Source organism: Copadichromis virginalis, linkage group LG7, assembly GCF_057382275.1.
Source record: "Copadichromis virginalis isolate Kocher_CV1m ecotype Utaka linkage group LG7, C_Virginalis_male_GT1.1, whole genome shotgun sequence".
Classification (NCBI taxonomy): domain Eukaryota; kingdom Metazoa; phylum Chordata; class Actinopteri; order Cichliformes; family Cichlidae; genus Copadichromis; species Copadichromis virginalis.
In genome coordinates this window covers 56,021,834-56,028,229 of record NC_140624.1, presented here as the reverse complement: position 1 = coordinate 56,028,229, position 6,396 = coordinate 56,021,834, and the positions used below count along the sequence as shown (strand labels likewise).

Below are 6,396 nucleotides of genomic sequence, written 5' to 3'. Positions count from 1 at the left end.
ATCCAAAGAAGAGCTTTGAATGCCCCTCAAGAAGCCTTGAGAACTATTCCTGAAGACTAGTTAAACAAATTACATGAAAGCTTTCACAAGTTCAAGTCATGGTGAAGAATAAAAGTGGTCATACCAAATATTGACTTTCAAGCTAGTTAGAATTGTAAAAACTGTTTTTGCTTTATTCGCTGTATTTCACTCATGTCTGTTTTGATGAATTGCTATTTATACTGCCCAACAAAAGCAGCAGATACCACAGATGTGTGATGGCAGAGGTCTTTAGAGTGAATGAATAAAAAAAATAATAATAATTTAAAGGCATTTTTCACAGATAGTAATCTAGAACATGCACAGCTATATGTAATTATATAGCCATTACACTTAATTGCAGGAAACCATTTTCTATTTAATATATATTATTGTTTATACATTATTGCCAATAAGTTTTAAGCACTTATTTATAAACAGTGAAAACCCGTAACATGTCATGTTTGTCATCTTCTTAAATAAATAAATAAATAATCATGATAATAATAAAATCTGCAATTAGTGATCCTAGACTCTTCATACCATGGCATATATCACATTATACTGCCCTTGAAATGCTGTCAAAGCTCTACAAAAAGAAGCAGTTGAAGGACTGGGTTAGGGCTCTTCATATCTAATTGATATCTCTATAAAATAAGACTCCAAGGATTCACTTCAGTAAATTGCTGTTGTCTCTACTTGTTTTTCATCTATCTGTTTATTGGCGCCTCTGCTACTCCCTGGTGGGAGGAACTAAAACGTGAGGAGAGGAAATGATGTGCAACTGTGAAATGAGAAAAGAGTGTAACATCTCTATGTGCAAACCACTCTGATTGGTGTGGAGGGGTGCGTTTCAAACAGATTACATATTTATATCCACTTATATATTTCTTGATGATGAATGGGAGCAGGAGAGGCATGGAATCATATACATAAAGGAACGTGAAGAGAATAACAGCAAAGTGTTGGCTTTGTTCCGCTATTTAATTTAGCTACTTTTTTTCTCACCTGCAGAAAGTTTTCAGTTTCAACTTTTTTATTGGTTCTGTTATGTACGTGTGCTGTCTCCCACACAGGCAATAACGGTAAGAAAATTCAATTAAATTCAATTTTCAATTCAATTTTATTTATATAGCGCCAAATCACAACAAAAGTCGCCTCAAGGCGCTTCATAGATACAGAGAAAAGCCAAACAATCATATGAAAACTGTCCACTACACTGTTAAAAAATGATGATGAGTACATTGGTGATGAAATGGGCAATTTGTTGATTTATCTATGATCAGCCAAAGAAAATTTTTGATGTTTGGATTAAAGTCAACTGAAAAAGGTATTTTTTTAATGCCACCTAAACTAACTGTGATCTGGAAATATTTGGAAATATTTCCTGGGTACTCAGTTCTGCAGTTGTGAGATGCAGCAGGCCTGCCATTGCTGAGGACAGGCTGGTTCCCTCACCAGTGGCGATGTAGAACAAAAATTTCAGGTCATACACTGTGATTGTCAGCTGCTGCTGTTTTTATCCTGAATTCTCGGAACAAAACAATCCCCATTTTTCTTTTTCTCCTCTATGGCTTGGAGGAACTCACGGACTGCAGTTCTAACCTGTATAACCATGTGGGTGTTATTTTTCACTGGTTCATTGCCTCTCGTTACCTCTGTCCAGACTTATAACATTAGTGAGTTGAACATCACCACCTGCCATGATGTCCACGCCACAGAAAATATTATCTGACAAAATACCAACTTCATCACTCTCTGCTGCCTCCTCTTCTTCCTGCCTCTGCTCATCACAGTGGTATCTTACACCAAAGTAATCAGGTGATTGAGCAGAGACCAACATGATGTTCCAGAAACATCACATAGGAGAAGAAGAGCAGTGACAATGACTTTCACTGTGCTGGTGATATTTTTGCTGTGCTTTATGCCTACAAACGGTCTGCTGCTTGCACACTACCTGCAATTAAATGAAGGACCCAAGAAGAGCCAGGAGGCACCTGATGGCTCTTACGCACTCTATCTGGTGTTTCTGTGTTTGGGAAGTCTGAACTGCCTCCTAGATCCCCTGCTCTACTACTTCGGTTGTTCGCACTGATTATGGCTATTGCCCTGTTGTAAAAGCTGTGCTTAAGTCTGTTTGTCCCCAACATCAGTAGCTGAATCTCCTGCCAGACATCAGCAGCTTAAACCCCCGGTGTCCCAGGTGTGTCCAGTCCCGTAGGATGCTGCGTGTCCTCTTGAGACAGCGAGTGCTGTACAGGTCCTTCAGGGAGGGAAGAGGATGTCCAATGATTTTTTTGGGCCATATTGATGACTGAAGTTCCTTTTTGTGTGCCATGGTGCAGCTGGAGAACCATACACAGATGCAGTATGTCAGCACACTTTCAATGGAGGAGAAGACAATCAGCAGCTCCTTCTTCAGCTCCATTTTTCTGAGGATTCTCAGAAAGTGGAGGAGCTGTTGGCCTTCTTTAAAACCGCTGAGGTATTTGAGCTCCATTGGAGGTGTGTGTCTATGTGCCCACCCAGGAACTTGAAACTGGACACCCTTTCCACACTCTCCCCTATTGATCCTGACAGGCTGCACCTCAGATTTCCTCCTTCTGAAGTCGACTACCAGTTCTTTTGTCTTGGTTGTATTGAGGTCCAGGTTGTTGTCTGCACACTAATCCGACAGCCTCTGAACCTCAGCTCAGTATGTTGTCTCGTCGCCACCAGAGATGAGCCCCACCATCTGCGAACTTAATCACTGCATTGCCTGGGTGGGCAGTAGCAGTTTTTGATACGGGCGACACGGGTGGTTGCCCGGGGCGGCATAGTGGTGGGGGGCGGCATCACGGTATCGGCCAAAAAAAAAAATTGCTCATACTCATGCTGCCCCGACGTCATGCCAGCGCATAGTGGGAATGGCATAGGCACCGATCGGTTTTCTATCGCCCATTTGCTGGGAGAGGGCGGGGCTGCGGGGGATTCTCTGGCTGGAGCAGCATCTACCAGCTCACAAAATAAAACAAAATAAAAAACAAACCAACAAACACGAAAAGACCAGACATCATGATACAGACTTATAATTTGCACTGATGTTTTTTCGAAATTCTTGGATGCAAAAAAAAAATGCAAAACGTGAGCGCGAGAGCCCTCGGTGCGCCTGCTCGCTGCTGAAGTCAAAGTAAACTTTATTGTCATCTCCGCTACATACAGTACAGTAGGGGAGACCGGGGATAGTTGTAACGTGGGTCAGTTGTAACACTTCCAATTTCTCCAATCAGGGCTAAGTTTCAAATGATGTGATTAATCCTGTGCATGCCCAACTCAGTTGTGCTATCACATGTGAAAAATCAGCACATTTTGTCAAACACAAACAATTTAACACGAAAAAAAGTAATTTGTATGCCAAAAAGTAAGTTTTTCTACTTTATTTCAATTTCTAATAGCATTATCTGCTTTGCAGTTAAACTCATCAAACTTAAATTATGTTATTTGTATGTCTATGGGGATATATTCTGTGTAAGTCTTTAGTGCTAATGTTTTAGCCGTTGGCTGTAATGTTAGCTAGTTCATGGCTATAGGAGTCTGGGTCAGTTGTAACAGCAACAGTCTGGGTTAGTTGTAACAATAATGCAGATGTTACAACTTACCACACTATTACTTTAACTTATATTAAACAAGTTGGGGCAACGACATCAGCAGAGAGAGGTTCACTGGTCGCATTTGTATATGCGGTTAATGCCATTGGCAACACAATTCCTCCACTGTTTGTGTTCCCACACATACACATTCTCACACTGTGTCAGAGATGGACCAGTAGGAAGTTTTGGTAGTGGAAATAAATCAGGATGGGTGCAAGAAACAGATTTCCTCATCTTTCTGAAGCACTTTGCAAACCACACCAAGGTAAGCCATGATAAAAAGTAATGGAATTGCGATGCTGGTGAACAACTACATTTTTTCAGCTTCATTGTTATGTTCAAAATTGGTGCAAGAGTTGTAGGTTATAATGCCCACTGGACCAATGAGGCCAAACGCAAGGAAGACCAACCAAAATTAATGAAATATTCAGTTGCAGAAAATTCCATAATTTGTCTTTTTTGGGGGGTTGGTATATGTTCAAAAGTTAGATTTCTGCATTCTGTCACACACACACATAACTACATAAATGGCTCTAAGTGCATTCATGTGTTGAATAAACAAAGATTACATGTTAATGTTTTGTTAGTACCCTTATTTCATTGTGTTACATTTTACCCCAGGATATGTTACAACTAACCCAGACTATGGGGTTAATTGTAACATTTCACTCTTTGTGTTTGAGACCATACCATGCAATGGGTAATTGTGCTGCAGAGAAAATAGCTGCACTATTTAATAGCAGAGACATGTAAATACTTTGCATTACATTTTGAATCCCCTACCTTAAAAGAGCTCCAATTTACAGACAGAAATGTCAAAAATGTTACAACTATCCCCGGTCTCCCCTACAGTATATAGAGAGACGAGACAACGTGGCTCCAGTTACAGCAGTGCAAGTAAACAGACAATAAATATAAGAAGAGTAAGAAAATAAATATATACTTTAGGACTCGGGGTAAAAGGATCAGTAACAATTTAAAATTTATAATTTACAGTTTGATGATTTAAAGTTTCACACGCAACCCGTCGAAAGGGGAGGGGGGTGGCTGCTTCCAAATAGAGCACATTTCATTCATAATGTTGTAAATCCAAGCCCATTATGTATTCAATGTCAACCTGTTAACGGACTCAGGCGCAGATCAGGAATCCTTGTAGAGAAGACAGTTAATTTATTTATACAGACAACACCAGGTGATAATATATACAACATGCTGGGGGGTGGGGGGGTGGGGTACATGGCTCCAGGGTCCGTGAGGGAAAGGAAGGGGATCAAACGCGCTCCAAAGGGTCTCCAAATCACTCTCCTCACTCCGTAACTGGGTCACACACATCCACACACTCGTTCACAGGATTACAGGCAGGCAGGGAAAAGTCCGGGAAAGATCTGCACACAAAAACTTCAGTTAGAGACGAACTGATGGAAGCAACTCACAGATTCAGATTCAGATTTTCAAACTACTGAGCGGCAGGTGTGGAGATGGCAGGTGCATGGGCCAGGGGTGGGAGCCCGTAATGAGCACTGCCCCAGCAGGAGAGAGAGAAAGAGCAAAACAACAAAAACACATGCTGCCTAATACAGGATCAGCTCTTGATCACAGGGACCATGACACAACCCGTGGTAGAGAATACACATTTTTCCAGCAACTGGTGGTTGTATCTTTCTAATTAGGTGGACAGCTCTTGTGCACATTATGCCATGTGAAAAACCTGAATATGTTCTTGCCATATTGAGCTTATTTTAAGCTTATTTAAATGTGTCATATATAAAAAGAAGATATGTCGGTATTACAAAATGTAGTAATTAAATGTTGTATTTACTCTCGTTAGAAAAATGGAATGTACAACATTCATAATACATTGTTTAAACCTAATTTTTGTTTTATTTATGGAATATATTAACATGCATGAGAAGCCTTGTGATATTTTCAAGCTAAGTTTGCACCAGCATCCCTGCCTCTGTGTTTCTTGCAGGTAGTGTTACAAAACTGTAAAATAACTGAGAATGTGGCCCAAAATGCTTTTATTTTTAAGCTGCTTTTAAGGAGCTTGTATATGCTTCTGTGCTGGGCTGCACCTAATTAAAATTTTCAACAAAACACTTTTTGCAATAAGAGAATCAAAATAATCAAGTTAGAAGTACTGCTTATAAAAACAAACAAAAGAAAACAGAGAGATGCCAGTTTGTATTGTCACCATGATATACTTGCACATGACTTACTAATTTTGTGGAAAGTCAGTGAAAGCATTGTACACGCACAGTCCACAAAGCATACAAAACGATTAATAATCTTTACATGTTTTCACAGCAGTGGGATCTGTGGGACCCAAAATAATAAAGTGGCTACAATTTCATTTACCAGGAAATGAAATTGGCATGAAATGAGAAGAGAGAGGTGTTTTGAAATAACGCTTGCCATTCTACTATAGCTTGGGAGCAAGTTTAAGATTTGAACAGAAAGAAATCATTTCTGTCTCTTCTTTTGCTCTCGTATAAATTCGCTTGATTGTCTCAGGATCAGGATGAAGAAGAATTGGATTGAGGAAGGTTTCCAGGCTCAAAAGTTACAGTACACAACAGTAAGGGAAGAGTCACATACAATGGTGTGAAAAAGTATTTGCCCCCTTCTTGTTCTTGTTTATTTTTTTCTATGTTTATCACTTTTAAATATTTCATATCATCAAATAAATGTAAATATTAAAAAAGATAACATAAGTGAGCACAAAATCAAGTTACTAATAAAAGGTGTT

General features: G+C 39.6%; 1 pseudogene; it reads left to right on the top strand.

The window, feature by feature from the left end:
- Positions 1-1,579: 1,579 nt before the first annotated feature.
- On the top strand, positions 1,580-2,113 carry LOC146706224 (proteinase-activated receptor 1 pseudogene; annotated as a pseudogene).
- Positions 2,114-6,396: the final 4,283 nt, after the last annotated feature.